This window comes from Pholcus phalangioides, unplaced genomic scaffold (genome assembly GCF_987345545.1).
Source record: "Pholcus phalangioides strain wild (caught in Gottingen) unplaced genomic scaffold, Ppha-v1.0 ptg000009l_1, whole genome shotgun sequence".
Taxonomy (NCBI): domain Eukaryota; kingdom Metazoa; phylum Arthropoda; class Arachnida; order Araneae; family Pholcidae; genus Pholcus; species Pholcus phalangioides.
This window is the reverse complement of record NW_028301602.1, coordinates 3,147,664-3,167,939: the sequence shown is the minus strand read 5'-3', so window position 1 is coordinate 3,167,939 and position 20,276 is coordinate 3,147,664. Positions and strand designations below refer to the sequence as shown.

The window sequence follows — 20,276 nt, the reverse complement described above, 5'->3', positions numbered from 1 at the left end:
CAGTTACGGTTACAGTGAGAAAATTTCGAAAATATCAAATGGCAACGCCAAGTTTTTTGTATTGGAATGTGATCTCCATTGTGAAAAACCCTAAATAGCGTTCGAACGGCAACTGTAGCATGAAAATCACCGGCGGTAGATAGGCTAAAAGTGAGGACAACCAATAAGGACAGAGAAGCAGCATAAAATAAAGCATCTTATTGTGTTTCACAAATTTTCCACATGACCTTGTGGAGGACTAATCAGGCTGGGATCGAAGAAACGGTGTGACGAATGAAACGAACATTAATGCTCTGGTGCACGGCAAAGTCCTTTTCACTTTTTCCTTGCCTAGCTCCGGGGATTTTCGTGCTAAAGGTGCCATTCCAACGCTATTTAGTGTTTTTCAGTATGGAGATCGCATTCCAATACAAAAAACTTGGTGTTGCCATTTGATATTTTCGAAATTTTCTCACTGTAACCGTAACTGTTAGAGTGACACTGTTGTTTTCCATATCATTCTTGAGCGCATACCTCAAAATACCTTATGCCAAAATTTCATTCAGTTTCTGTGAATGGTATGATAGTTAGGGGCCCATATGTCGGCATAGTTTTTTTATAATCACCCCGTATATATATGCAGTATTTCTACTACTTCTAAAATATATACTTGCATATCACACTAATATGAAAAGGGGTCGATTGTATTTCTAGTATTTTCTTAGGCATGTTGTTGAAATTTTATTTATTACCTCAATTTTAAAATGATTTTTTTCTTCAAAAATTCAAAAGGACAAAGTGCCTTTCATTGTTTTTAGAAATTTTGATAATGAAAGCACTCAAGGAAACGACTGCACGCTTTCTCATCAATTGTGGTCGTAATAAGTAAATTCAGTTATTTCACAATTTCGAGTTAAATGGGAATTTTTATTTTCACCTTTTTTTATTATTTTCTTTTTCCTCTTATCACTAATTTATACCTCGATACATTCAAAAGATATTTTTTTGTAGGACGATTAGCGAAATCTTTATCTATCAATTTATATGCGAATGAGAAGACAATTATACCAGATAGATATTAGATAAGCCTAGTTTCTGAAGTGGGGTGCACTTTTCGTATTCAAACAAGTGAAAAATGTAAAAATAATCACGTAGAGATGTGTAAAATGGTGAAATTCTAAATCTTCTTCGATTAATGATGAAAAATAACAACAAAGGACAAGTTATGCTCATTTTTTTGAAACGCACAAAAAGCGTTAATTTAGTTCAAATTTAAATGTATATGCAAAATCGCACGTGAAAAAAAAAATCAAGGCAATCTATACGGGAGACGTTTTACTATTCGTCTTGAATCAGGAATAATTTAATTGCTTTGCTATTTATTAGGCCTCATTAGTTGTCATTTTTCAGCAGTTTGACGTTAAATTTCAAGTAAGGTGACTCTTTTCTATGTTAACGCTTCATCTGCCGACGGTACCTTGGAGTACCAAGTTAAATGATTTGTTATGTAGGCTACTAATTGTATGAAAGACGGTATTTTTCTATTATTATTTTTAACAAGAACTAAAATGATATGCCGAAAAAATTTGCATAAAAGTAATTATTTATTATACTATCATTATATTTATACTTATTATCATTTTCTTATTCAAATTTTCATAATCTGGTAGATAGAGGGTTAAATGAACACAACTTTTCTCTCTTTGTTCTTCATTTTCCACGAGTTATCGAAAAATTTTAAAATTTAAACCAAAAACAAAAATATCCTAAAGCTATATATACAGGGTAGTCAAAAGTAACTGTCACTATGACCGTGCCCCTCCAGATGCATGCAAATGAAACTTAACCCTTGGATCCCAGCCTTTAGATCATAACCCTTAACAGTATTTTAGAAGGTACATCTTTTACAGCGTCATTTTAGTATAAATACGGTTATTCATAAGTACAAAAAATAATTTTACTACAAAGAGTTGATTTCCTGTCGGTGTCACTTATGAGAGTTAGTGAAATTTTACGTGTTCAAAGATTTATAAAATCGCACCAAATTGAGACAATTTGAAATAAAATTCAAGGCAACAACCACAGAGTAATAATACTATTTATAGTATTTATATCTTACCACTATTTATATCTTAAGTCTATGGCAACAACTATTCAACAAGCAACAAAGCAATCTTTTCTTCTTATTAGATAACATTAAAATCAAGGCAAACTATATTTTACCCTTAATTAAGCATTTTAAGTAATTACAAAATCCACTCTAATTAATTTTTTCGCGCTGATGTATTGTTTCAATTAAAATGAAAAATGTAAATTATGCTAAAAGCCTCAATTTACATGAAAAAAATGAATTCAATAAAAATGAATTCAATGTGTTTTTATAAGGGGTAACCATAGAGATTTAACATTCAGACCTTTCTAAGTGTGCTCTTGAAAAAAATGTTACTAAGCGCATTAAGAAGACACGGCTACGATTAAAATGAAATATTAAACGGCAGCACCACAAATATTGTTTATTGCAATGCTATAAGAGCAGTATAAAACTTAAATAAACGTTGAAAGTTGGCATTTAAAGATGGTATTATGCGTTTACTGGCGATGGCATGGAAGGCGTTGTGGACATATCAGAAGCATGCGGTGTGACATAAAAGTAGGGCCATGCTTACTGTTAGTTCTGAATGTTTCTGATGTTTTTTTATCTTTGATATTTCATATATAATTAAAATTAATCATGTTTCAGTGCTTCGAGGAGCACCATGGTGTTCGCGAGTAACAGGTTGAAGATCGCTGTACTAGAGCATAGCTTTCACTATGTTAAAAGGTATGAGACCCCTTATAAAAAATCTCTTGGAATATTCTTAATTGGTGCATAATTTCAACAAAATATCCCAATATAGAAATGGAATTTAAAGCGCATCAAGGTGCGGGTATAAACATGTTAATACCTGTATCGTAACACGCGCTAAAATAATTTTCTTTAAAATTCAGTTTAAATTTAGTTTTTTTATTTAATTTCTTTGTAATGATATTTTGCCGTGAGGGAATCGTATACAGTTCAGAGTTCGAATCAAATCGTGATAAAGCAATCATTTATAAAACCTGCTAAAGAAGAGACCATTCGGCTCTGGGTTCGCTACTTCGATAAGCATAATTAGTTATAGCACGGTCCGTGGTAAAAGCTCTTGATTGGGCCACGGTACATGCAATGCGATTCGTGTCAAAGCGGTAAAAATTAGCATTTTTTTTCCCAAAAGGTATTTCGGAGGAGAAAAAAAAATTATCACGACTTTAGAATCTCGAGATAGGGTTTTATTATAGTTTCCTAACGGCTTTACGTCTAGGAAAGGAGAAGCAAAAAAATGTATAGTGCAGGCGTAGTATCGCAGTTAATTATAAGATCTCATTCTGGACATCGTGCAATCATTTCTCCAAAATCATCTCTTTTTTTTTTTCATTATGATGTTTTTTTATTATTGTTCGTATGTCTGTGGAATTGGTGGATCGTCCTTGAGTACCCGGATCTTCACCGACCAGCAAAAGATATTTCGGACCGCCCACTAAAGCCGTACGCAGCCAACCTGGCATCAAGTTGGAGCTTAATCGACGTCACGATTTGCTTGAGACGATGCAGAATTTTTCCTAGTGCAAAAAGAAAATAAGAAATGCCGAAGCACACACAATTGTGCTTCTTTTTTTCTTATATTTTGCGTGAGGCAATATATATATAGAAATAAAGAAAAGAAGATCTTTAGATCTTATATACATGACTAAGATTTCGGGTAATTTAAACTTTCTGACATCCTGTTAAGAGGATTAGTCTATAGGAAAGTATTTTTGAAAAAAATAATAATAAATGAAAAAAAACTTGCTAAGAGCATCTTAAATTTTTTTTTTAAAAATTTTTCTCAAATATTTTTGGAAATGCTAATCCTTCCACCAGACTAGACAGAATTTTTTTTTTGAAAAAATTCTAAAATAATCCAAGCTCAGATTTGTAATGCTAGACTGAAGATGAAAAAACAAAAACTAAATGATTTTCTTGTGAGATCAAACTGATATGATTCTAATCCATATTTCATTAAAATGTAGTTGAAATTCATTCATGATTTTCGATATTAACATATTTTTAATTTTAAATAAATTAGTATTGAAAAAAATCACGTGAAATAATTGATTTTTTGATTTTTTGAACAAAAATGAATATTTGAGACGCATTCTATAAGATCTTCATATTCATTCAGACAGTATATCATACCGATAAAGTTATCACGTAGGCCACCTTATTGAGAAATTTCTGTATTATATTAAAATATCTATATACATATTTCTGCATGTTCACAGTAAAGTTTCAAATGTGCATGGATACAGTGTTCGTCAATACGCATTCAGATGTATGATTCAATCATTAAAATTCATTTTTTACTCCTCCAAATTTCGTTGAGAAAGGAAAAAGTTCAAGTTTTAGTTTTTTTGTTCAGTAGAGTTATTTATCTGTTTTTCAATAATGATAATAATAAAATAATAATGCATCCCCTCCACTCCATTTTTACGGAACTACCTCTCGAAAATTTCTGAGAGGGGTAAAATTACTCTTCAAAGTTATTTTTCCAGATCGCACTGCATTGATACTAGAGAAGAGATGAATCTGATTACTTCAAGTGTCATTGGTTAGCCCTCACATTACCAATGGTATTGACTCAGGCACATCAGCATCCTATCCTAACAACCAAATGGGTTCCGGCAAAGCTGTGCATTGCCAGGAGGGCATTACAACAATTGATAGCTTCCACAATTGATTTTAGTTGAATTTCAATGCTGCCAGTTCCTCATGCACCAAGGGTAAGTCATGTTAGGCATGTCCGTTCGTTAAGGAGTCTCATACTTTCCAACGGGGTAAAAAATCCTCAAATAATTTTTCTGTAATAGAAATATCATTAAAAATATTAATTGACCTTTTATCATAAATGCGGTAAAACTATATTCTAAAACTATATAAACTGTATATGCTATACGCTTTTCAAACACAAAATATTTAACATATTATTAATATATATATATTTTTTCCAAATTTTCGGACATTAAGAAAGAAAATGCATTATTAATAACTTGAGCGCTGATAAAATAAGATGAAATCAATGTGACTGGATAAAAATTGGGTTCAAAATGAAGGAAACTGCTCAGTTTATAAAAATGAGGCAAAATACATGAGATTTATTCATAAATAATTTATTTATATAAAATAAATACACATATATATTTTTTAATTTTTAATTAGTTTCTGGATGGTAAATATGTTTTACAAAAATTAATGTTAAATCTTTCTGTTTGTGCGAAAATGAACAAATTTGATTTGATTTGATGAATAAGATTGTTAGTGGAATTTGTCTTTAATATCATTTTATGAATTGAAAATTTTTCTTTATTTTAAATCAATTTTTATTCGATTACTAATTTATAATGTCCGCTATTTTATCGTGCGTATAAGGTGTTAATGATTAAAAAAAAGAATTCTACCAATTTTTTTCCCTTGTGTAAGAAAATTAGTAAAAATTAATTTTTTTACTTAAAAATTAAGTTCTACTTAATTTTATAAGTAGTAGTAGTTTTCTACTTTAATTAATTTTATAGGTGAAATATCTAACATATTATATGCCTAAAAATATGTTATGTATTTCGTCAGCATAGCACACACACAATCAGTTATATGTGTATCAAATTTTAAATAAATCAATGGTTAATTAATATTTTAATGATATTTCTACTACACCATAGTATTAGAGACTATATTGATCATGTTTAAAAGGTCAACATGTTAAAAACCATTTTTGGCCGCTCCTCCAATTTATGACCAAATTACGCAATTTTTTTCTATATTATAACTGGTTACTTAACTAACATATTTGAGAAGTTCCAAAAAATTGGTCACTAATTTAGCATGCTTGTCTTTACAATTTACGTCGATTTCTAATTAATTAACTTTTCAATAAATATAAATGAATTTACTTAATTTGATCAAAATAATTAATAATTATGATTTTGAGAAACCTCATTTACCCTGTGACAAAAAGTTGAAGATAAAACCAATTTTTTTTAATTATTTTTATTCATGGTCAAAAAATAATCCAAAAAATAATCCAGATGGAAAATAAGGATGAACTTTCCAAAAGTTTCATTTCGAAAAGTCATATATATATGATAAAAATGAAATTTCTTTGTAAACAAATTAAAAAAAAAATACTATGGCACTCATTACACCTTTTAATTTTTCTCCCAAGTAGTCTTTATTTTTTCATCTGACAATATATATATATATGAAACTACGGCTTTATCATTATAACAATTAATTATCAACCGAACTGGGCCAGAATAATTTTTTTTAAGAACGCACACGTTGGCCCATTTCTATAGTTTGAGTTATTAATGTTTCCAGCTGTCATGCGCGGGGCGCCCTTCTCAATAATGAAATAATATATAATTATATACAAATAATATTCTTGTTTACCTGATAAAGAAATTTCGTAACAAAATAAGAGGCAATAAACATGGCTCCATCAATTAAATGAGGTATCTAGTCATTAAACCTGCAAATAAATTCTCAAATTTCTTCATTTTTACACAACATATTTACTCAAAAATTACCCAATGTGTCGCATAAAGGTGACACCAGAAATCCTGTCCTAACCTAAATATTTCTGATGGCGAATTCTCCGTAAAATTTCTCACGTAAAACCTTACTCCAGCGTGCGGGGTCCCTGGAAATAGAACCTGCGTAAATAAAGAAAAGCATCCATCATTCGATGATAACACCAAACTTGAGGTATCCGACTACCTTTCTTAGCACTTTTCTATGAAAGGGTTGTAGAGAGAACGTTTTAATAACATTTTTCGATAGAAAGTGTCCCAAAACGATGTAAACAATAATAAATTTTCGACTACCTAATGTCATTTTTTATGAAAAAGTTATTTTTTTGTTAAATTTTAGAAAATTTCCGTAATATTCGAAATACGCTTGCAAAAAAAAAATTATATGAATGAAATGTTTTGCTATATTCATAGTAGCCTATATTTAGCCAGTAATGATGCAGGTGATGAACTAAAATTTAAAGGTGCGCTTATAAATTACACCCAAATCTGTTGCCGTACATGTGAATTTTTTGAAATTTCATTCCATACACGCATCGTGTGTATAAAACTCTGCAATCAGACAAATACATATAGATTCTAGTACAATACCTTAAAAATATATAGCAAAATTTGTAAATAAATTAGTAGTGATAAAATGAACAGATTTTTAGAAATCATGTTTCAAACTCAAGTAAAATGCGTCAGAAATAGAAATCTTCGTAAAAACGCATTCAAAGTTTTATTCTTAGTTTATGTAAAAATACATTCAAAGTTTTAATAGGGCTTTCATAAATAATTAAAATATGTATTAAAAAAAATCTATATTTTCTTTCAAAATGGCATTTTCAAATGGCATTCAATGTAGTTGGACAACTTAAGCTGAGTTCTCTCAGCTACCACAATATTTGTTTAAATTATTTCTAAAGTACTTGGTAATGTTTAGAAATTTAGTACGCGTATATAGTATAAATCTCTACATAACTAGGCTATTCTACATACTTTATACATACTACGCTTGAAATTAATTTGCGTTTGTGATACGTATGTAATAATAGCTTTAGAAAGCGCACAGAAAAAGTGCATTGATATAATTTTATAGGCCCATTTACTTCAATGTATGCAAGTAAAAAAAGTGTGATTTTGGTCTTTATTAATTATAGAGTAATATTTTTTGAAATTTTTAGATCTTTTTGTTTCGAAAGTTTGAATTCGCAAAATATATCTATTGAGCACTTTTCATTATATTTTTAGTAAGCCACATACAATTGGCATGAGCTAAACATGCTAAAAAAAATTCTATTTTTAGATTGTACATCCAATGTTAGATTCAAACATCTTCGTGCTTGCTCATCACAACTGAAAAAGTAAAATAGCGTGTAAATAATGTTTCTTTGGAATATGGCGTTATCGATAAACACAGTTTAGAACAGTTTGGAAATAATGAAAAAGTTGATAATGAAAAGTTGTTTATAACTAGTTTTTTTGTAGCCACTCAACAGTGTAAGGGCAAACCGTTTAGACTCAAATAGTTTCACATGTTAGATTTTTCTTTCTGTTCAGCATTTATAAGCGTGGAGCCTTTTTCGTCGCTCAGGTGGAAAATATCTGAAAGGAATGGAAAATTATGAGAAACACTATGATTGGATACCTGCGTGTGTGTTTAGGTGAAGGGTGAGTGGAACAATACCCTCCTATACCAGCAATGCAAAAGAAAAAATAAATAAAATGAAGTATGAGGCATGAGTGAGATAGAAGGCAGAATGAAAAGTGAAGGTGGAGATAGTAGTAGGATGGAGAGCGCAGGAGGCATTTTCTGGGTGGGAATTTCGGTGAAATGATCATAATGGATTGGTTGCGTGTAATATTTCCTGGATGTTCCAGTTTCTGACCAATGGTAGGCAGACACAGAGAAGCTCATACATTTCTACTACTGACCGCCTTCGCATAACTCACCTGTGCAGGCTGACTGGACAAAAAAGTAGGCGGAGGAATTGATGAGAGACGATTTGGCAACTCCTCACTCATCAATAAAATATGGAGTTTTCATGGTAGGAGTAAAATTCCCCACATGAAACGTATCGTGATATTCGGTTTGTGTGCTTTCAGTGCTTTCACGGTTCACCTTTTACAAAGGAAAGGATATATATTTAGCTTTGAACATCTGCACTGATGAAAATATTTCCCTTGTGACATCGGGTTTGTAAAGATGCGAATTCGTCATTAAAAGAGGCAAATTTCATGTTGACGAAAAAAATATTTGGAATCTGGCGTCTACATTTTCTTGCGATTAGTCAGACGCTTGTATATACAGTATATATGCAGCCTTACATTAATTTTCAGTAATATCTACAGTTTTGATCATTTACCTTTTGAAGTTATGAATTTAAAACCCTTTGAAATTTTCCACAGAAGTTTAACATTTTGGCTAAGTAATAAACTTAATTTATTTTAGTAAATTAGTTAGTTTAATCGAAATATTCTATTTTTGGTGCACTAATAAAATATCCGATCATCAGCGTAATTCAAATACAAATACAAACAAATACAAATACGACACCACAACAGGCAAATTGCCCAACGAGGTGGCTGACTTAAGAACATCATGGATCCCCGACATAACAGAGTTTGAGCCAAATTCCTAATAGCCTGATATCTCAAAATAAAAAGAAACCCAAAAGCTTTTGAATACCATTTTCTCTGAAAACACCATTAAACACACGGAATTTTTTTCAAACAAATCATTCATGACATTGTACAATATCGAATGGATTCCTTTGGAACTAAGAACCCTCATAAAAAATACTATGATGATTGATGGTAAATTAATTTGTTGCAGAAATTGAAGAAATATTGATACAGAGATACAACAGAAAATAAAACCAAATTTTTAAACGATAAAATTATCGGTAAATTTCAACTTTAATTTCTAGTTTATATAATAGCAACAGGTAATATCCATACACGTGAGTGGTTCTTCATATTGCAGTTTTCAGAGCATTTATTTCAATAATTTATTCCTCTCCTCACACTAAATTGCAGTTGGTTTCAAAAATAACGTTCAGATGTTTTACCAATTTGTTTTAAAGTGAATATGATCAGAGCAGAAATATTATGAATATTTTTTCCCCATAATATGATCTTCAATTTTAGTCATAAGAATTTTGAACGCAATTTTTCCCATTCTAAAGAACCCGATTTTACGTATCCAGTTGGTTTGTTTCACATTTTTTATACTCATAACACCATTTTTAAATATATGTAGTAAATTTGACACTCTCAAAATATCGAATGCAAACAGAACACAAGAAAAGTTCGGAATGATTAACCAATCACGTTAAACGAAATTGAAATCATGTAAACACAGCAAAAAATTTCGTGTCAAGAGATTTTTTGCTCCATAACTAATTTTTCCTATAGCTCTTTTCAGTCTTTTTGGTTATCGTCCCATTGCAATTGCACTCGCCTTTACTATATTGGGGAAATGAGAGTAAGAGTACGCAGTTAGTAGATCTTTCATTATAAGAACACAACTTGAAAAGAGAAAAAAAGTCTCAAAAATATTTTTCTAAACATAGTATATTAAATCTTATTAAATATGGCATAATTTTGCAAGAAATGAAAGCAGTAGCCTTGCGAACAAATGAGTTATAGTTTTATTGAAAAAATTAGCGAATACGCAGTCTTTTCCACCTTGTCGGGTAAAAATACGCACCCAAAAATTTAATAGTAGTTCCGAAAGAATGTCCACGTACTTACGTTTCTTTAGTAAGCTATTCTTAGTGCAACCAACTTTCTCAACTAGAGTATTCTTAGTACTACTGCTTCTTACAAATCCCACACTGAGCGCAATATTCATCATAGGATAATTCACAGGCTCAGCAAATGGACTTTTCATCACTTTATCGAACTAATTGAAAGCAGGACCGTAACTAGGATTTTTCCCACAACCACAGCTTTAAAATCCGATCATTTTATAACGGTGTTCTTTGTTCCCACCTAAAATTGTCACCCCTTAAATTTTGCTGTTCGGGGCACTTGCCACCCCCCGCCCCTACTCCCCTCTAGTTCAGGCCCTGATTGGAAGAATCGGATTTTCGATGGAGTTTATAGAAAGTCCTTTCCCAGTGATTTCGTAGCTTTTCGGCTTTTGCTATCTTTACTTCAAAATTTTATTTCATTGAGAATGATAGAACTCACATCAGACTTGTATGTGTATTCTTAGCATATGCATACTTTCTGTGTGAATCGCTCATAGATACTAATACCCTAATATATAGTTGAATTCTAAAGTCACCATATTGTTTGGCAGAGAATGCTCTTCATTATAGATTACACCTTGAAAGCTTCCATCAATATTCTATCCATAGAAAAATTGTGATATTCCTTCACAGAAAAATTACATACTAACATGACAAAATCACATTTTACGTACCTAATAAATTGAGAACATAAAACAGGGTTGCACAACATTTTTCTACCGCCAGATTTGCGGTATTTTTGCCGCTCGTGGGTCAGAAACTGGTATATATGGGAGTGATTACAAGATCCTATTTTACAGGACATTCCCATGATTTCGACCGTCCAAAGCTTTTCATAAAGTGCCTATGTATTTTCAACGAGGCTTGTTTGAATTTTTGTTCGTTACTGAAATCAAGAATTAAGATTATTTTCATGACTTATGGATTATATTATGATAATTAGACCACATAGTGTCACACATTTGTCAAACTTGTACGCTTTTTTGTGAATTACATTTTAGTCCATTACGACTTGCAGTAGTCGCACCCTCTATTTCCCATCATTAGTGATTTTTCAGCAATTTTAGCAATGGTTGGTTACTTGACAAACTTCTGACAGTTTTTTTTACTGTAATTGGCAATTTTACTTGCTTTTGACGGTTTTTTTCGGCTGTAATTGACATATTTTTACTTGCCTTTGATAATGTTTTTCCTTTGGTTTTTTTGGCGATAATTTGCGATGCCTCGTATGAACAACGATTCAATTTCCCGTATTTGTATGAAAGAAGCCAGCCTACATACAGAATATATCGGAGTATGTGTATTGATACTTTTCAGCCGAAATACCTTTCGCGGGCCGCGGGCTGAAGGTTGTACTCCCTTGATATGAAGGGCAGTAATGGCAGTTTCTTCAGATGTCAAAACACACATGCTAACTAGTTAGTCGTAGTCAGTTTTACTTATTCTAATGCCAACAGCAAACAAAAACAAAAAAAAATCATGCGTAGCCTACCTTTAACAATTTTTCGCCCCACAGATTTTTTTTTTATCAGATCAAGTTACAATCCCAAAAAAATCGATATCCCTACGTCACCAAAATTCCGACAAGTAAAAATCCCAGCAACCCGTTTCCCCAGGCCTAAGCTCTTTTCTAAAAGACACGTGCGAGGTGCAAATTCACAAATGGTGAGGGTATTGGATTGAATTTTGTTGTTTAAATGGCGCAGAGAAAGGTAGGTATTCATGCATTTAATTTGGTGGAAGTTGTATGAAAAAGGTAATGGTGATCTGCGAGTGTCAAATGGCGTATGTGATTTCTATGCAAAAATTAATGTACCGTAATCCCCCACATCAGTTGGCATGCCGGGAAACATCGAGGAAAGACAGCATGCCCCGTATTTCCTGACATGCCAGGAAATTTGAATCACAGATTCTAGAAAATTCTTAAACATCTATTAGAAAAATCCATTGAATTGGCTGCATGCATACTGTGATCTTTTGCACACATGTGATACTTTATTAAACTTCAATTCATTCAAAAAATGAAAAACTTCATTTTTTCAATATGTTTACATTGGATGAACGCAGGTGTCGAGGAGATATGATTGAAGTGTTCAAAATTTTCAATGGGATGGATAAGATGGACCATGAACTTTTAGTACACCGCAAATCGACTGCTTTTACAAGGGGACACCAGTATCAATTGGTGAGGGACAATGCAAGGCTATGGGAATTTTCCTCTAATAAGATTGTTAATAAATGGAATAGCTTTACCCCGGAGGTAGTAAATTGTAACACAATTGACACGTTTAAAAAGAAATACGATAAACATGTTGGGGTAAATCGAGAAGCTATCCATTCTTAGAATAAGACAACCATAAGTATTCTTTATGGGCATTGTATAATATTTTATCATGTGTATATATTGTTTATAATTTGTGTTAATTGCATTTTTAATGGGGTTGCTGTATTTTTGAAACATATGACATCCATATTTTTATGGGCATCTTTTTCTCAGCCACCTCGCTAGGCATTTTGCCTGTTGTGGCGTTGTATTTGTATTTTGTATTTGTATAAACCAAATGGGCTCTCACGTTAGTATTCCTGAGGAACTTCTAAAGGCATATGTGATACTAAACCTCATTTTGCGGGAAACAGACCAGACCCGGCAAATAATAAACTCCAACATTTAAAAAAAAATCTGGTGTCCTTCTCTAGTTTAGCGGCATGCCGGCTAATGCGGGGGAATACAGCACGATATCGGAACGTGGTGTTCTCGTATATTGCCATCACTTTTTCATCAAAATTTCACCTAATGAAAATCACGAATAATTTCGATATTTACGAATCTGCTTGACGGGTTTAACTTTTAGAAAGCTGTATACATTGGATAAAAAGGAGTAAGTAAATATATGCCAGGGTATTGATCTCTTATTAGGCTCTCGGCAAGGTCGAAATATTGGTCGGGATGTAGGAAACTCGGGATTTTAGCTGCGACCAGGGTTTATTTATTAATCAGTTATACAAATTACTATCATATATTTTGATCAGGTCAAGTTATAAAAAATGTCGGTGATGTTCAACACAAAAATTTCTGCAGTTCCAATTTATGTATGAAGCATTACTAGTTTTTCTACATCACTGTACAGTCAAAGTTTTATATGTAGGCGGGTACATGATATATTATTATGAAAAACATAATTTTGATGATTATCCATCTAGTCAAGAAAGTTACCTTATTGACCGAATGACCAAATGACCTATCTTCGATCCATATATGTGGTTGAAATAATCTTCAACCGATAAAGTCAAAGTTTTCAAAATTAGACACGAGATATCTCGTTTTATCTTTGTTTTGCAAAGAACAAGAGCCCAACCTATAGATTTCTTAGAATCATGTTCATTGGGGTCTGATTCATTAATGACTCATCGATACGAAAAACAGGTTTCATTACGGTTTATATGATCAATGATCTGAAGAAAATAACAAACTAGTAAGTTACGCCATATATCCATTATTATTAAACACGTGAGAGGACAACACGAATTTCGCTTCGGGTGTATTTATTCGTCTCATATTGAAAATTAATATATATATATATATATATATATATATGACAGACGCAATTTCGTCTTAAGGTCATCAATTCAAGAAAATTCAAGAAAACTGTTTTCCGTTCTATGAACTCTGACAATTATTATTTAAGTTTTTCATCTCATTACAACACCGGTGAATATCAAAAGTTCATGAAACATTATCTTCTTTCATTTACGCTGATGGTGGTAAAAGACTCACTTCATCCTTCGACCATAATTATCATTAGTAACTTAATGATTAGTGATCGATCACTATTTTATTTGAAAAAAAAACAACTCAGACACTGACTCATCATCAAATAGAAAAGAAAAACCTCTGAAAAATTCTAGCCGAAAAAAGGGTTCGAGTTCAGCCAACCATAGTCTTAACCAGAGTTATCATCAGTTTGTGAAGTGTCTCTTCTTATCAGAGACAAGCATTCAGAAACTAATCATTATCTCATTACCGTTTTCTCTAATTGCTGAATTCTAGTCCAATCAGATCTCTCGTCGCTTATACATCTATATAATCCTTTTTTTACCACGAGGTACGCCACTGAAAAGGACCAATTATAATTATATGCACCGATGGTCGGAACGTTTAGCCTGATCTACGAAGACAACAACAACAGTAGTATTCAGCCTGCAGATAATGATTGTTAATAGGTATAAGGACACACATACACACAGTCTTTCTTTCCACCAGACCCATCGCGTGATCGATATACATTACGCCGAGTATACGGGATAATCGTGTGGTACTAATCATTTCTTATATGAATACGCGTGTAAGTATATAAGGTAAAAGAGAGGCAATTATATATTTCATTTTGTATTCTTTTTTTTTCATTATTATTATTAATCCAACAGGGTCATAAGTCCAAATAGATTGTCATTTTTTTCTTGAGAGCATATTTATTTATTTCAACTTTTCTTCTGGAGTATTTCAGACTTTTACTGAACGAGACCGAAAAACTATTACGTGCATACTAGCATGTAAAGAAAAAAAAAAAAGAAAATCCGACACGTACGCATGTTTGGCGCATGTAAACGTGGGAAACCGTACGCGGTAGCATTTCTTTTTTTTTCTGTATCTCCGACGACGACGTTCCGATTACAGTGATTTGCGTCGCCTTTGGTGCAGTCAAATGAGTATAATGACTGTCTGAGGTTTTGAACGGATGGAAATTGTATTGCCCTATGGCTAAAAATATTTTGTCTTGCCGAATCTTCACATTTGTTGTACATGTATAGAGAGAGGATTTTTTGTTTAAATTGAATTCACTGACATCTGAATTCTATTGTATTTAGCTCTATACATCTCCAAAGAGTGCATTTCCGCATTTCGAGATTTAATTAATTGGTGAGGAATGTTTTTAATGCTGGAATTTCACGAAATACTTTGGAAATTGAATAAATATATATTTTTTTAGTTTCAAACAGGGCAAACAGTTCAGGGCATCTTCAACAGTCGTATGCACTGCTGGGATCAGGGCCACAACTAGGAACGCAAACTAATTCTTTCATCTGGAGCCAGTACCTATTCCCCCCCCGAAAATTTTATTTGAAAGATAGTGCTTCAGTTTGAAAGAAAAAGAGTAAACTCTTTCGGCACCCTTCCTGGTCTTCCTGCCCCTAGTTGCGGCCCTGGTAGTACTCAACAAAGGATCCAAGAATGTGCCCGATTTCGTACTCGCGAAGATCTTGATCCACACCTCGTTAATCAAACCAATCGCTCAATTGACCCACCAATCCCATTCAAAAAATCACTTTATGTTGCTCTTAGTTCATATGTATGTGAAAGTGTTCATACGTATGTCAGAGTTACCATATGGATGGTCTTCTGGTGCTGGTCATAAACAGTTCTCACTACTACAGAGGCGTACGTAAGGGCCGTCCTCTCCCCCAAGACGATCAAATATTAAAAATACTTTGAATTCCTTTGTAAAAAATGAAAATTTCGAAAGAGAAAAAAATATACCTCTATATATTATTTTACTTATTTATTTAAATACACCAAACTAAAGAGAAATTTTAACAAGTTTCTGCTAATTTAAATGCTTTTTGAAGGTTAGTAACTGAAAAATGACCGCCACATACAGCAGATATCTATTATTATACGTATGCAGGGGTGTGCACAGCACCTATTTGGAGCGAGGACGGGGGGTAGGGCACACTGTTGAATTGGAAGTTTAAAGGAATGGGGGAACAGGGAATCTCTTCCACAGAAATTGTGAGTTAATCGACGTTCAAAAGTCATTCTAAATCAATGTAAACTAGTTAAAACCGCAAATAAATGTTTATTATTTAAAAATTTTTACAATATTTGATTATCTTTAGGATGGGAAGGGGTGGGCTCTGTTAGATCGTCCCTTCCCTTGCGTACGCCCCTGTACGTGTGCGTGTTTTAAGGCAACTGACTACGTTGAAATGACGATTTTTTCGAAAATTGTCGAAAATGGTTTTATAAATTCATTTGAAGGAATGTTTTACACAGAATCCAAAACTATTTTATTCTTGCACATGCAATAAGTAGCAACAAAGTTATGGTTGATTCAAATCATCTAGAACAATGGTTTCGAAGGCAACAAACAATATTCAAACGCGTTTTTTGAGGATTCATTTTTTTTTGTTACTTTATTTCACGCGAAACATATTTCTCAAACACTATGCAAGATATTCTCGTGAAATTATTCAACAGTGTTCCAGATAATGTTAGCTGTGCAATGAACTAGGATCTTGGTCATATGTTTAGAATTAAATATTTTACAGCTGTTTGAATGAAAAAAATTGAATTGCTTTTGTGAAAATTCACGTATTATTTCACGAAAACTGCCATATCTCAGAGAATATATCTTATGTATCTTAAAACTTTTAGTTCATTGCACAGACAATAGTCACAGAAACATACATGATCAAAATTATTCAAGTATATTGTGTGGTTTTTAGTGTACAATGTTTGGCGTAAGTACTGAAAATGGGCCAATTTTGAGGACATAATTTAGAATAAGTTTTAGAGATATTTCAGAAATTTCACTGGATTTCTGTATTTCATACATATTTAAACCCCACTTGTTTTGTGAAAATCACTGTGTTTTCAAAAAAGTGTCCCGCTCGTAGTCAGTTGCTTTAAAGTAGTAACTCTCAACCAGACGTATAAGCAATATCCGGGGTTGGAGGAAGATGTTTTAGAGGGGTGCAATCTAAAAATAATTTCATTATACGCATTATTGATTATATATATATATATATATACATATGTGTTTTTTATATATTTTATTTTAAGATATGGGAGAATATAAATTTAAGTTTACCGGGGAATAAAAATCAAAGACTACTTTTTTCTTAAGAATTTACAGTATCCACAATGCTACTAAATGCTTTGAAGTTCTAGAATTCTTCCCGATTTTATAATAAGCAGATCAGATAGTAGATTCACTGATTTAGGAGAAAAAAATTACATAAAAATTGTATCTTAGCAGCATGAAATCCCACCAAATTTAATTAAATTAATAAATGGAATTTTCACAATTCTGAAAACATTATTCTAAATGTATCGTGAGGAGATTGCTTCTCTCCTCATGTCCGAATACTTCAATCGATCATACTAATGCAAGGGTTCTTAACTAAGGAACGACCCAAACTGGGGTCTCAAGAGCTCCTAAGGTGGATCACACTAGTCCTCATAAAATCCGGTTATATTTGTTTGTTGTGCCACTGATTTCAGAGGATTCTTAACGATTTCGGTAACGTAGGATTCATATATATTTTACATTCCCTCGAGCCATCGTTTTATTTACAGTTTACATAATTTTTGAGGAGAAATCGACATTGAAAAAGGCATAGCATTATTGCAAAATGCTGAAAAATATGTACCCGAAAATTTGAACGCGCTGAATAAAAATTAAAAGAAAATTCAGAACTAGGAGAGTTCGTATGTGATGAAAGAAATAACACAATGGAGATAGAAAAACAATTATCACTTTTTTATAACAAATGTAAAAAATGAAATCTGAATTTACAGAACATTTTTCTGAATCTTAAGATAATCTGGACTAATGAGATCAAGTAATACAAAGAGAAAATTAATCATCCAGTGTGAAATTCAGCGAGCAGTATTCCGTGATCAAAGATATTAAGGCGGCTACACCTGCCACCAGTAGCATCAAACTAATTTACTCAAACTAGAGATGATGGACCAGAACTGGATAATAGAGAATATAATGGACAAAAAGTAGTCCCGTCATATTCCTCGGTCGCATCAAGTAGCAGTTTCGAATGGCGCCAGCAATGGTTGGCCAGCCAGCAGGCCGGAAGACATAGAGGATCCTCATCATCTGATCATCCCCAACGCCTTGCAAATGACAGTCCCAGAGTCCTGTTACCATCTCCTTCACCACAGTCATCATCCCTGGAAAAAAAAAAAAAAAAAAAGACTACATGATAATGACCCTCTGCTGCTGCTGCTACCGGTGCAACCAAGGTTCTCTAAGCACGTAAACATGCGATTGTCTCGTTCTCATCACGCTTTTGACGTTTCTCCTGCAGTATCCCTTGTACTTCGTCTCTATTCTGTACCTTTGATGTGTTTGTTTTCCCCCCACCACAATCGCTTTCTTTTCCTATTTTTGGCCAAAATTTCGGTTTTTCCACTCCCAAAATTGCCTGAAAGGTAAATTTAGGGGTTGGATATATTTTTTTATGGGAGGTTTGGCTGATGATGGGGGGAGGGGGATGAACCGGAAACTGTGCCCAGAATATTAGGGGCTTAAAAAAACACCCTCAAACACAAAACAACGGTTTCCACCGTAACCCGCAATGATGATGGTCAGTCCAGTTGCCGACAGATGCGGTCAGTCCTTTTCTTTATTTAATTCTTCTTCTCCCGCTAATTTCGATGCGGTGGTAGAAATACGTACAAGTTGCTCTGAAATTGAAAGTATATGGTTGTTAAGGGGTTTCTTCTCTTTTCCTTACCGTATCCTGGATTTACCACTGCCGCCGGCTCCATATTTCTAGGTAGGTTCGGCTCATTTTCCTAAAATTTTCTTTCGTTATGTCTGTCTCTCTCTGTGTTGTGTGTGTGTATACTCTATTTACGTCAAATTTGTGGTTTTCTTTTTTATTTTCTCGTTCAATTCCCCCTTTTTACCTCAAATTCCAATCACTACCCACCTTTCCGACGTCTCCATGTCGGAAATTTAGGGTTTTATGATAGTTGTTTTTTGATGTAATACGCATGTGTATGTATAATAATCATTATGCTATGTAGATGTAATATGTGCATTGTATAATTGCATTAAAAACATATATCCATTAAACAATTAACTTTCATTGAGTTACAAATGGTTCCCGGACTGTTAAGTCATGGTCTAAGGCAGTCATCGAGCACCATGGTGCTCCCTGAAGTACTCAAAGTGATCGAAGCTCATGTCCTATTTCGTACTCTCGTGCACTTGATCAACGTTTCAATTGAACACTTAGTGCAAATTTCCTTCAATGATTGAAATCATCTTGATTTCACGCATTCGTATGTCAAACGTGCCGTAAGGGGTGCTCTTCTTTTGATGATAGCCGCAGGCAGTGCTCGGGACTTGAAAAAGTTTGAAGACCTCTGATCTAAGGCAAAGTTTTTCAGCCGGTCTGAACCCAAGGAACAGTAGAATGTCTAACACAATTAGACGGACCACTTGTGTCCCGAATTAAGGGTCATTCCTTTGATTTCGGTTGTTCCGATTTTTTATACAATAAATATTGAATTTGTAATATTTATTAACATCATCAATACACGCAGTTTTCATCATGTATAAATTATGTTATGGTAATTATGGCTATAAATATTCACCTCACATAGTTTTCAGGTTCGATATTTTTTTTTTCGCAATTTCAATAACAATTGGTGATCGTGCCTATTTTTGGCAACGTTTTTGATGACAATTGGTGATGTCCCATATTTTCCTCTTTTATCCCAGCTTATGTATTTTTCACAATGAAATATCGTCACCTGATCATGTGAATATTTTCCCCCAAGAAATCATTTTTACTTACTACAATTAGTAGCAGTCCCCCAATCCTGCATCACTTAGCAAATTGTGTTTGAGGCTATAAATTGCATTTTTTGACTAAAATTTAGTGACACCCCCGTATTTATCGCATCCCGTAGGATCAAAATTCCCACGATTATACACAGTGATGTATGTTGAACCCAAGTATGAATGTATAATTTTTATTTGAACCCATTTGTGTAAAAAAAGGTAACATCAATTACAAACGTTTAATAATTTTTGATTCAGTTGGAATTTAGTTTTATGGAAATTTAGTTTCATCATGATCATGCCTTCTTTCGGACCACCTCTACCA

The 20,276-nt window shown here is 33.1% G+C and overlaps 1 long non-coding RNA gene across 3 annotated transcripts in view; it reads left to right on the top strand.

The window, feature by feature from the left end:
- LOC149081629 (uncharacterized) overlaps positions 1 to 20,276 on the top strand; it is a 90,969-nt gene that overhangs the window by 10,371 nt on the left and 60,322 nt on the right. Inside the window, exon 2 of one of the 3 annotated variants that reach the window (XR_016193280.1) lies at positions 2,720 to 2,800. The exons of 1 other annotated variant lie outside the window; for it this stretch is intronic. This is a non-coding gene — a long non-coding RNA (uncharacterized LOC149081629). Of the gene's footprint in view, positions 1 to 2,719; positions 2,801 to 18,726; positions 18,936 to 20,276 lie in introns of those variants that run through there. One more of the 3 variants, XR_016193281.1, reaches the window with a different exon arrangement.